Source organism: Chiroxiphia lanceolata, chromosome 1 (assembly GCF_009829145.1).
Source record: "Chiroxiphia lanceolata isolate bChiLan1 chromosome 1, bChiLan1.pri, whole genome shotgun sequence".
Taxonomy (NCBI): domain Eukaryota; kingdom Metazoa; phylum Chordata; class Aves; order Passeriformes; family Pipridae; genus Chiroxiphia; species Chiroxiphia lanceolata.
In genome coordinates, this window is record NC_045637.1 from 88,909,446 (window position 1) to 88,922,989 (window position 13,544).

The window sequence follows — 13,544 nt, forward strand, 5'->3', positions numbered from 1 at the left end:
TATCTTAATTTTGGGGTTTTGATTCTCATAACAGATAAAACAAGTCACTGGGAAAATGGGAAATACAACGGAAAAAACATTCAATTAGTTGGGTTCTCTTTTCTTTCTAACTCCAGATCTCGGTGTCCATTTTCAAAGAACCTGGTTTTGGTCCATAAACCAAAAAGAATTTGGACATTATACCGCATTGGAATAAGTCTTTGTGACAAAGAGGTATTCAAAGCTCAATGAAGCAAGAAGGATGTTAAAACTGGTATACTCAACGTGTCTGTGTGCATTCCTGAGATATATAGCTATATATTTTTTATTATTAATACTAATAGAGGCAGGGCACGGGTGCAGCAGGCCTTAGTTTCTGTCTTTGGGGACTTTCATCTTTAATATAGTCTCTTAAAAATACATGCATTGCTACATTTTTCATTACCCTTAATTTTTTCATCAATCACGTTAATTTATACAGGGGGCACTTAATAATAGCTAATTAACACTTATGACTTTTTAAATTAAAAGACCTTTGGAGAGATTACTGATGATTGCGAAAAGGTTTTTCTTCCTCCCATTAAAAAGAGAAAGAAAGAGAGATTGAAGATCTGGCTCGGGCGTATGAGGGGAACTTCTCTCTTGCTTCACTGATCACACAACAAATGAAAACAGCAAAGGCCTGTGCAAAGGTAATACTGCTATTAGCCTACACTCCTGAAACGTGCCATTATTTTAACTGATTATTAAGCAGCATATATATTATTCAGAGTGACCTTTAAATAGCTGAAAATTAAATTATAATTTACTGGGGAGATATCTAAACCCATGTAGCTATTATTAACAAAAAAAAAAAGACCATGATCTCATACAATGTCCTGAAAATATATTTTTATTATTACCAAATGAAGTGAAGAGAGAAAAAGCATTGAATTTTGACAGTGAGAAGGCTCTCACAGATTGAAATTATATTTTTTAATAACCCTCCTGTTATTGCAGTGAGAAATGGCCCATGTTTAATTTTTGACTGCAACCACTTTTGGATATATTAGGCAGTGGTTTGGAGGCAGCAAATTTTCAGATGACACTAAGCTGGGGGGGAGTGTCAATCAGCTGGAAGGCAGGAGGGCTCTGCAGAGGGACCTGGACAGGCCGGAGAGTTGGGCTGATTCCAGCGGGATGAGGTTCAACAAGGCCAAGTGCCGGGTCCTGCACTTTGGCCACAACAACTCCCTGCAGTGCTACAGGCTGGGGACAGAGTGGCTGGAGAGCAGCCAGACAGAGAGGGACCTGAGAGTTTGGATTGACAGGAAGCTGAACATGAGCCAGCAGTGTGCCCAGGTGGCCAAGAAGGCCAATGGCATCCTGGCCTGGATCAGGAACAGTGTGGCCAGCAGGTCCAAGGAAGTGATTCTTCCCCTGTACTCAGCGCTGGTGAGGCCACACCTGGAGTGCTGTGTACAGTTCTGGGCCCCTCAGTTCAGGAAGGATATTGAGGTGCTGGAGCAGGTCCAGAGAAGAGCAACAAGGCTGGTGAAGGGACTTGAGCACAAGTCCTATGAGGAGAGGCTGAGGGAGCTGGGGTTGTTCAACCTGGAGAAAAGGAGGCTCAGGAGAGACCTCATCACTCTCTACAGCTCCCTGAAAGGAGGTTGTAGCCAAGTGGGGGTTGGTCTCTTCTCCCAGGCAACTATCAGTAAGACAAGAGGGCACGGTCTTAAGCTGTGCCAGGGGAGGTTTAGGTTGGATGTTAGGAAGAAATTCTTTACAGAGAGGGTAATGAGGCATTGGAATGGGCTGCCTAGGGAGGTGGTGGATTCTCCATCCCTGGAGGGTTTTAAGATAAGACTGAATGTGGCATTTAATGCCATGGTCTACTAACCACAGCGGTAGTGGATCAAGGGTTGGACTTGATGATCTCAGAGGTCCCTTCCAACCCAACTGATTTCTATGATTTTATGATTCTATGATTCACACTTTTCTTGTCTAGTAATGACAGTGTGATTCCTTCCTTTAAAAAAAATGTTTCTCAAAATTAAGTATATGTGCTAAACACTTCCAGTGTTCTATAAATCTCAATTATCTGACCAGAAAACTTTGTTTTAAAGCAGCAGTGAGGGCTTTTTGTTGGTTTTGTGATTGTTATTGTTACTGTTACAATAATTATTACTATAATAATAATATTTTAAGATGATGATCATGATGATGATGATCATGATTATCGTTATCATTATTATTATATACCACCAAGAGGTGTCTCCATTTCCTGACAGACCCCACAGAAATACTCAACATCTGTAACACCTGTAAAATCCCATATCCATCTGGTGATGGCAGGAGAAAATCCAGTCTAGAAGGACAGTACTCCACACCTGAGGTAACCTCTAACCACCTCCTTTGCAAGTGGTCTCCCTTCAGCTTCTCAGAGGCCTGAGGGGAGTCCGTCTGAGCTGCCCGGATCTTCCTCCCACATCCACCCAAGACTGTAATGTTTTTGCTCTTTATCAGTGAGTATATATGGCTGCCAGTATCAAATGCTGTTTATGGATGTCTTTCCTAGATAATATGAAGGCAGGCTCATGCAAAAGACCAACATCGTTCCTGTTTAAGAGGTTCTCACTCTTTTTTAAGGTACATAGCAATGCACCACCTTGGCACCTCTTCCTGTTTAAGAGGTTCTCACTCTTTTTTAAGGTACATAGCAATGCACCACCTTGGCAGCAGAATTTTGTAGTCTGCATCTCATTTTAAGGCTTGTGTTTCACAGGGTCTGCCTATCATGAATTTAAATTGCATGGGATGGTTTTCTGCTACACATCAGACTCAATAAAAATTAAAGCCACAAACATACTGATGGGATGGATTAAAAAGTCCAAATGCATTAATGAAGCTGATTGAACATAACAGTCTCTGATTAATAACCTCCTATGAATTGATTTTGGGCTTTTTGGTATCATTTCAGCAGTTAAATACAACTGCACAAGACTATATACTCTCAGAGATCATAGAATCACAGAATGGCCTGTTTTGGAAGAGGCCTTAAAGATCATCTAGTTCCAACACTCCTGCAGTGGACAGGGTCATTTTCCACTTGACTAGGTTGCTCAGTGCTCCTTCCAACCTGGCCTTGAACACTTCAAGGAATGGGGCATCCACAGCTTCTCTGAGCAACCTGTTCTGGTGCCTCACCACCATCACAGTAAAGAATTTTTTTCTAATATCTAATCTAAACCTATTCTCTTTCAGTTTAAAGCCATTCCCCCACATGCCCTTGTAAATAGTCTTTCTCCATCTTTCTTGTAGGCTCCCTTCAGGTATTGGAAGGCACATTTAGGTTAACCTGAAGCCTTTTCTTTTCCAGACTGAACAATTCCATTTCTCTTTGCCTTTCGTCATAGGAGAGGTACTCCATCCCTCTAATCAACTTGGTGGCCCTCATATATCAAAGTTCACAGTCTACAACATTGATAATCATAAATTAGGAAGAACAATTAAGAAAATAAAAAAATGGAGCTATCCTGGATATACATGCATTGCTCCACAAAATTAATAAAATAGTCATCTTTTTTAATTGGAAGTCTAAGAACAACTGAATTTCAAACTGAAATCGCTTTTTTACTCGGGATGTACCTACTTTTATATTTAAATGAGTGAATTCTTTCCACACATGAGACTTGTCTTCTGAAAGAGCACAGTGGAATTGATGAAACTGTTCCAGTGCCCAACCACCCTCTGGGTGAAGAACCTTTTTCTAATATCCAACCTAAACCTCTTTTGACACAGCTTCAGGCCATTCCCTTGGGTCCTGTCACTGGTCACCACAGAGAAGAGATCAGTGCCTGCCCCTCCTTTTCCCCTCACAAGGAAGCTGTAGCTGCAGTGAGGTCTCCCTTCAATCTCCTTTTCTCCAGGCTGAACAGACCAAGTGATGTCAGCTGCTCCTTGTACGGCTTCACCTCTAGAACCTTCACTATATTCATAGGACACCTTTGGACCCACCAAAAACTTCATATCTTTCTTACATTGTGGCACCCAAAACTGCCACAATATTCAAGGTGAGGCCGCACCAGCGCAGAGAAGAGCAGAGCAGGACAATCCCCTCCCTTGACCTGCTGGCGATGCTTTGCCTGATGCCCCCCCGGACACGGTTGGCCCTCCTGGCTGCCAGGGCACTGCTGATTCAGATTACACTTGCCATCGACCAGGACCCCCAGGTCCCTTTCTGCAAGGCTACCCTCCAGCCTCTCATCCCCCAGTCTGTACGTACATCCGGGATTGTCCTGTCCCAGGTGAAGAATCCAGTACTTTTCTAACTTCATGCAGTTGGTGATTGCACAGCCCTCTAATTTTTTGAGGTCTCTTTGCAGGGCCTCTCTGCCTTTGAGGAGGACAACAGCTCCTCCCAATTTATTGTTATCTGCAAACTCCCTCAGTATACATTCAAGTCCTGCATCCAAGCCATTTATGAAACTGTTGAAGAGAACTGGGCTGAGGATGAAGCCCTTCAGAACCTCAGTAGTGACCATGACATACAAGGTGATGTCTCAGCTCTCTGCCAGCTCCAAACTGGAGAAAGAAGGCAGCTCACAGGGCTGATAGTTAGGAACACTGCATGCCTGTTCTCCCCTTTTAGTCAAGCTTTTCTGCAAGTACTGAGCCACCAAAAAACATATGGGAAAATTGGTCTCAGATGTCAAGACAGTCTTGGAGGTGGGGCAGCAGGAGTTAGCAGCAGTGTTATCAGAGGCAACACATGCCAGCATGGCTGTGTGATAGGACTTGAAATGCAGTGAGGACATTTGCTCACTTCTCATCAGAGGAAGGAGGCCAGCCCTTATCAGGAATCAAAGTAGTATAATAGAAGAAACTTCTCCAAATGGGTAGCAAGTATGGATCTGAAATTGTTGAACATCTTGATGAACTGGAGTAGGATTTACATATAGACAATGTCAAAAAAGCATATTCTTCATAAGGCTTTGCCAGTCACCACTTCAGCGTTATTCATTTTGATCTCATTCCACTCTGTGAAAACATGCATTGAACCAAAAGAGTTTTACGGTGTTCTACAGGGTAGAAAAAACATTACAAAAAGGATATACTCATTATTATATATTGGTAATTTACATCCCATATGTTGGAATTTCATGCTACAAGTGCCCTCACAGTTTAATATAGAACTGCTGTCATATACTGTTGAATTACAGAATAAATGAATAATAATAATTGGAAAGGAATTTGAAAAAGCTAAGCTTCAATTTACAATGATTTGCAATTGAACACTGAAATTTTTAAATCTCTCGGACTCTTTAACTCACATTTCCAGAAGGTTCCTGATTTTTTTTTCTCCATATAAACAGACAAATATTTTTGCATCATTATCAGTAACAGCACCAGTGATTCCTACTTAACTTTACTCTCAAATAGATTCAAATGCTCTGCAGATTGATGTCTATGAAATTCTTATCCTGAAGATGACAACAGGCAATGGAAACAACATCCATAAAGATCGTGAAGAGGGACATATATTTAAACTCTTGATTTTTTACTGTGAGAAAGGTAATAGCAATGCCTCACATAACCTAAGACAAAAATGCAAGGGAAGCTGGAATTCATGGGAATTGGTAGAGTGTTGTCAGAAAAGGGATTTTCCCCCCCATATTATTTTATAAGTAAAGAGCAAAATTACCAGCTAATTCATCTCTCTACTTATCTACTTATCTCTACTTATCTATTCAACAATGTAAAACCATCATCCATTGTTTTTATGTGATAGCAATAGAAATGGTGAAATCCCTGGTGGATTTCATCAAGTCTTTAGCAAGTCTCCCACTTTTAGGATTAAATGTCACCTTTGTCTCTTTCTGGGAAGTGGGTGGACATTTAAGATTCGTAGTAAGTAGACAGTTAAGCTTAAGACAGGGGCTTAAACTATATGGCTCAAAGTGAAGTTTTTCAGAAGGCTTGGCTGTTTTCCCTGGAGACTTAACATCTGTTTGATCTCTACTGGAAGACTACCCACTGTGAGATCCCCTTAACTGAAGATGTCCCCAGCATTTATATGCTGCTTCTGGGACTTCGTGAACTGCCTTGTCCCTAGGAAGCACTGCTGTCATGGCAGTGCATAAATCAGAACTGGAACTTTGATGTAAATGGGGCTGAATCCATTAATTGCTTTAAAAGTCTTTGTGATTTGTCTTGTCCCAGAGGACATGCAGTTATAGTGATTCAACGATCATACCATGCTCTGGTGTTGCCAGGGCTGGATTCATTATTGCCTGAAATTGTAAGAACAAAGCTTTACATGGACACTGGAAATTAGCCGGGAGTCAGTGCAAGGATGGGATCCATGCTATTTCCTTCTTCAGTCTTAATGAGCCTTAGAAGACCCCAGCAATTCCTTAGTATAGAGGAGTTTAGTTTTGACAGGTGGGGACACAGCAGTCTGGCCAGTTCTTTGCATGTTGCCTCAGCAGCTATAGCCAGCTGCTTCTTCCTGGAGCTAGTTCCTTGGAGATGTTCACACAGGTTATAAATATTGGGCCTGGGTATTGCTAGAAGTTTGTGGAAAAATATCATGTGGCCCTTTTACTGAGCATGTGGCTGCTGCTGTGTTCAAATGGGCTCCCAAACTTCACAGGCGCTGCTAGATACCCCAAATTATAGAGGTTCATATTATGCTGTGAAGCTTTGTGTCCCACAGGAGAACTGTATGGTACATAAGTCTTGTACTGTTTTGGTTATGATTGGTGTGGCTTTTCTGGATTGCTGTCAGCCTGGTTTGCAAATTTTCCAGATAAAAGCCTATGAATGACTCTGCCTTCTTGCAAACATGAGGTAGCCTCTCTGCACACTTACTAGTTGTCAAAGTCACAATTCAGCTCTGTGCTTAGAGTCTCCAAAACCTTTAAAGATATTTTTGCTCATGGATAGATCCTTGAACTCCAGAGCTCAGGTGACATTGTTCAGAAATTGTATCAGATTTCAGAGCCCAAAGTTGTAGTGTATGTGCAAATTTTAGTCTAGCTCTGTGGACCAGAAAAACAAGTCTATTACCTTCCTAGGATGAAGTTAATTCATTATAATGTGTAGAGAGGTCACATACATGTAAGAAAGAAATCAGATTAATTTTGTAGCCTGCACAGAAATAATTTTAAAATATACACACAGAATGGAAAAATGGGCTACATAATAACAGTAATGAAATCAATAATAGTAAGAGAAATCAGCAATTTCCTTCCATTTTTCAGACTGGGCAAGGAAGAGTTAAAACAGTTTGTACCAATTATTGACTACAAGATCTGCAAATGATTGCATAAAATTTCCAAAATATGCCTGCAAGCTTCTATTATTGATGTTGTGCCCCAGGACATGCACATATGGATTTAATTGTCTAAAGTGTTTTATTAATTAAATTGCTATGATTTACCTCTCCCATGTTAGCATTTACAGTTTATGAAACAGCTCGTAATTAGGAAATGACTCTACTGATGTTGCTTGTTTACTTTGCAAGCAATACATAATATTGCCACATTCCTCTTTTTAAACCCACCCTCCCAGGCTACCTTTTTTCTAGCCCGATTAATAGGCAACTGCTGCTGGTGCGTTAAATTGCTTTTTGGGTATGTTTAGGGGGGAAGATAACTGCTAGGGTTACTGCTACTATTGCAGTGCACAGCAGCATCCTTTTTTCCTAGACTGAAAGCTTCATCCAGACCTTGACAAAGTTAACAGACATCTTGCACTGGTGTGTTTTGGATCTGTCCCAACAAGCAAAAATGAGGGTATTTTTTCCCTAAATACAGCATCATGTTTATTGCAGAACACCCAAAATACTGTAACCAGACATATACTACTTTATTCTGATAAACAAGATTTTGAGTTTTCTTTACTGAATCTCAGAAAGATTTTCTAGAATACTTATGAATAAATGCCCTGAAGCTATGCACAATTGGATTTATTTAAATGAAAGAAAGGCTGTAAGTTTTATGCTAAGGAATATTTGCCAATGAGTAGATTGGTATTACTACATCAAAAGGTTTCTTAGCTGATCTAACTGATAATCCATCTCTGTCTGAAAGTTAGTATTTTCAAATCTATAATTTAATTCTATACTCTCAAATTTTGTACATCTTTTTGCTTATTTACAGAATGCAGACACCATATAAATGACCTATATGTACATGCAGAGGAAGAAAGAGTGGAGTGTTATAGCAAGCGAGTAGAATTCAAGATTGTTGTGGGTCCTTTCCAAATGAAATTATTCTATTCTATTCTATTCTGTTCTATTCTGTTCTGTTCTGTTCTATTCTATTCTATTCTATTCTATTCTATTCTATTCTATTCTACTCTATTAAGGCCAGAATGTAGGAGAATGATCTCTTGAGCAAAATTTGCCACAAAATATCACTTGGTAATTTATATAAACATTCCTTCTTTTCTTCTGTTCTGCTACTTTTCACACTGGGATAAGATCTTACATAGGCATCACCTCTTGCGCTCTCACAAATTCCAAAAAGTTTTTACAATCCTTGCTAATGCCAAACAACTCAGTATTCTGCTCTCTCCAGCTTCTACTGAATTCAGTGAGATTAGGGATAGGCACAATGCAACTGATGGCATTAATTCAAACACCATATATGCCGGGTTGTTTTGTGATGCAAGCTAAAACTACCTGAATCTTTGGTTGAAAGTCGCATTTTAAAAACCCAAGTGAACAGAATTTTGCAAAGGAAAGAAAATATGAGGGATGAGAAACAGGACTTGAGATGTTCAAATGGAAACCGGTGAATTTAATCCTTCCTGTGAAACAAAAATCTTGCCCTGCTTAAGACTTTATTTGGTTAGTCAAGCAGTGTAGCTGGATAGTGTCAAGTCTTGTATTCCCCTGCCAATGTAATGCTTAATAGGGACCTTTCACTAGATACCAGAGGACAAAGTGATCTTTCAGCTAACTACTTTAATTGGTCTTGGCAGCCTTGAACTGTTTTAGTGGTTTTGTTAAAATGTAAAGTTTTCTGAGAAATTATTGCTGCCCCTGTGGCTTATTGAACATTTGGTTATAGTGAGTTATATTTCAAAGTGGTAAATTAGAAATGGATCTCTCTACACATAAAGGTTCCTTGGGGAGAGATCATTAAATGGGATTTACTGACACTGTTGTATCAACTTTGATTCTGTTTGATGAATGAGTGAGGTCATGTCCATCCTCAGTTTGGTTGATATTGGTTGATAAGTTAGTTTCTTCCTCCTTCTTTGCTCTTTGGAATAGAAAATTTCTGTGATGAAGTAGTGCCCTAGAAGAGAGCTAAAATCAGATAAAAAAGGAGATTTCAGGCAGAGCCTTATTTAATGCTTTTGAACAGGTTTCTAGCATTCAAAAATTTTCATTTGAAGCAGTTCTGCTCAATCCTTTGAAATCTGCTAGGCAGGCAGCACCTTTGAAAAACAGCTTCTTGTTGCAGGTGCAAAAAACCTGAGAATGCTGAGCAAAATAGCACTATTCACTCAGAGTCAGAATCTGATGTGACACAAATATTCCATATTCCAGGACAAGCTTTTCAAACATTAATAAATTAGGCTGATGCTGGTTTACTACTGTAAGTAAACTATTACTCTGACTAGTACATTCACAGTTGTGGAAATAAAGAGTAATTTAATAGGAGTCAGGATAGTTCCTCCTGCATAAAACCAGTGTGGGAAAAAAACCTGCCTCTACTCTTTTTCTACCATTTCCAAAGTTGCAGTAGACTAAGAATATTGCAATACTTTAGACTTTTCTATCCTTAGGAAATGTAACATGGTGACTACTATCCTTCTAATACACTTGGAGGAGTACCCAAACCACACAAATTAACTGTTATGTGTTCAGAGCCTTCTTCCTCTTTGATGGATGGAAAGCGACAGGAAGGTAATTTGGAGGAGAAGCCTGATCAGGGTCTAGATCATTGCAGTTGAGCCCAGGAGGGCTACCCTGTGTACTGAGCTGGGTACAGGTTGTACTCTGTGTCAGCTTTTAACTTAATTCTAGGTGAAAGTCAGCTGTGCACCTCTACTTGATGCTCCAGTTTTCATAAGGGTAAACATACGAATGAAGGCCAAAGAGTTCCATTGTATCTCACAGAGGTCCTTACACATAGCCACTGCTGCCTTTTGGAGCAATCTCTCTCTTCCCACCAGCTGCCACAGAAGCCTAGAAAGATATATTGGAAAGCTCAGCTTTCTACTGTTGGAGTGGTAAAATTCACTTTCCCCACAGCTGAGAAGCTTTGAGTGGACACTGCCTAAACCATGTCACAGGGCTGTACTCTTTCTGAATGCTAATGCACAAAGTCACCTCCTTTGCCATCACGTACATGCTTCAGGCATCCCACACCTTTACAAGGTGATTTCATTAGGATTCTAATTAAAAGCCTGTGAAGAAGTATCTCTGTTGCTCTTTTCCTTGTAAATATTGTACCTTTGGTTTGCTACCGGAATTTTGAAACTGATATCTGTGCAATTATAGTACCAATTATACTGTTTTTCAGCTTCATTTTGTTATTCACTTCCTGATAAACACCCTTACTATAGCTAATAAATTTTTTAAAAAAAGAACTAATCAGAAAAAAAGAAATGCATGAAATTCTAAAGATATGATCTAACCTTTATAAGACTCAGAAAACCACTTAGCGCCAGCATTTGTTATAATGCGCAGCTCCATGAGGGCAACAGCAGTATACCTACTATAGCAATGTTTTTGCCTCTTTATAATATTAATTGATTGAATTTAAAATGGCAACATCAGCATCAGCAGGACATCTTCAAATCCCTGCCACAATTTTCAGAATGTGTACAGAGCATTTCTGGTTGGAGCAGCATGTGGAGAGCCTCTGGCTGGTGCACAGCTCTGCTTGATCTCTGTGCTTGGCTGACCTAAGCGCTAAAGCGTTTTCCCCTCATGGAACAACTCACCTTTGCTACAATGGACAATGTAACAAGCAACCAGCACTGATTATGGGTAATGCTGCTGTGCACTCCTGTGCCCTGTTGCAGCTGTTGCCTTCTGAACTAAAAGTGACAGAGGAAAACTGATATAGTATGTATAAAAAGAAGACTGCTTTTAAAGGCATGAATACATATCTTGCTACCAAACAATTTTTTTTTAACAATAAAACATCATTTTTTAACTAATATTGGTTTGGTCCAAAGCCCAAGAAAAGCATGGAGAATGGTTTCTACTTCCTTCTTTAGGCTGTGGATAAAGTCCTTCAAGCAAATTTTTTTTGTCTCATCCATAACTCACGTAAATGATGTGTAGAATCCCTGATTATAAAAAGTATTCCTTAAATTGTGCTTTGTAAGAAAGGAGCAGGAGTTTTTCCTATGCCATTTCACATCTGAAATATACCCGAAGCTGAGAAGTGCTGCATGTCACTGTGGCCATAAGTGTAAAAGTAGCTCATCTGTTTATATGTGGGACTAGATGCTCAGAAATGCTCATCTTGCACAGAAAGACTAAACCAAGTAGCCAGAGCCATGATATGAGCCGGATGACATCAATCGTAGCAGTCCATAGGGCAGGATATGATGGCTGTGGATCCATCCCATGGCTTCTAGCGGCCAATACCACATTAGTCCATATTGACTTTGGCCTCTTTTCAATGCCACAGATTAAGGTGATCATTTCAGATGCACAGAAACAGGAGCTGAGCCCTTTCTGTGAGACTTCACTTGAAAATTTAGCCTCATATATACCTATGCCAAGTAGCTGTGAATAAATGCTGTATTAACAGTGAGACTGCTGTAATGTGGAAGCCACACTTGGCACCCATACAAAGATAAATCTATGTCATTTTCCTCTTCCATTTTATCTCTTGCGACAGTATTAATCGGCCTCAAGTGACATATTTTATGATGGCCTTTTTTATTAAGCGCTAAGCAAAACCTGTATTTCTCCAGAGCACTAAGGGGCCACCAGTGTGAATCTGTCATTAACATGCTAAAGAGTTCTGCTCCAAGAATAGTGTGACCTGTTCGTTTGTATGTTAATAGAGCTTGTGTCTAGAAAGATTGGAAGGCAGTCTTCCACCAGGCACTGCCTGCGCCTGAGAACAATACTCAGGGATCTGGTGAAACAACAACAACAATATTAGTACCTTTCCTCTTCTATAGCACCTTTCATTCAACCAACTCCAAGGACCCTGGAAATTTATTAGACCTCACAGCAATTGTGTAGGACATTGCATCCCCAGCAATCTGTTGTGGGAACTGAGAGGGTGTATGTTCGGAAAGAGTGAGATTTGCCATGGACTCCAAGGGAAGTCAATGGGAGAGCGGTGGAGAGAAGCTGGAGTCCCAATTCACACTCCCCTGAAGCTAGCCTATATAAGGCAACTTTGCTCTATACAGTGCAAGGAACACAGTGGGTTTAAAAGACTAAGAATGAAATTTCTCCGTAATAAAATATCCATATCAGATATTAATTTTCAGTCTGGAAATCAGCTTCTGTATAAACACATACATAAAAGTGCCCTTCTTTTCAGCGACACTGAGCATACACAGCTAAATCTCAGCTTCAATTTAGGCATCTCAGTATGAATTTAGATATCTGGCTGAAAGCATCTGGGAACCAAACTCTTGGCAATTCAGCACCACAGGTAAAGAAAACTGGATGTTTTTTGAATGTACAGTTGACCTGTTTGGTTTTGTTGTGGTTAAGCTGCAACATATCTATCTTAAAATAATAGAATCATCTCATAGGATCAGATTATGTTGCAAAAATATACTGCTGACAGGGAGACAGACTGATGAGAGAAGCTCATAATGCCATGCAGCTTTAGAGGCATCACCTGAGTGCAGGAGTGACAAAGGTCTGTGGAAACACTGGGAAGTTTTCCTCACATCAGCCCAGGAACCCACATCCTTCTGTAAACACAGACTTCTCCCCACTGTGTGTGGTTAGAAATGCCTCTCCTGTAGGTTATCCAGTACAGGATTTAAATGACTATATAAATACTTTCCTATAGGCCATATTAAATACTTTTGAAAGAAATTCAAAAGACTCATTGTAGAGAATGGAAAAGATTGTCTCTGCTTTGTACCCCATTTTCCTTGTAATCTAGACAGAATTAAGGGGAAGGATGAAAAAGTCAACTGTTTTTCCTCACTTGGTCCAGATTTAAAAACACGCCTTCTCAGGAAAGCTGTGAATTGCACATCCCCAGCTCAGTACTTGTTCTAGGCAGCTTTTTGTATTGCACAAACAGTGTAAACGGGCTGAATTAAATTTAGTAGGGCAGGTCAGCAAAATTCAATTTGTAGTTTTGCTCTGTCCCCAGGTTTGCAGGTTTTGCAACTCTTCAATTCCCCTTGTCGGTCTTCACGTGGACTGATAAATAGAGCAAAGCAGAGGCATGTGTATAGTAGAAAAAGTTACATCTTTAATCAGAAGGAGAGTATGTGGCTCAACTCTGTACCTGTGTTCATTTGTGCATTTGCTGTTGTGCTCACAGTGGATGTACAGCAGACCATGATGAGCACTGAATCTGAGGGACAAGGAGAAACAACAAATCATACATATAATTACT

General features: G+C 40.0%; 1 long non-coding RNA gene across 1 annotated transcript; it reads left to right on the forward strand.

Annotated features, from left to right (window-relative positions):
* Positions 1 to 1,959: 1,959 nt before the first annotated feature.
* LOC116796960 lies at positions 1,960 to 2,590 on the forward strand. The gene is made up of 3 exons (XR_004360547.1): positions 1,960 to 2,092; positions 2,233 to 2,356; positions 2,540 to 2,590. It is a non-coding gene; the product is annotated as an uncharacterized LOC116796960 (long non-coding RNA).
* Positions 2,591 to 13,544: the final 10,954 nt, after the last annotated feature.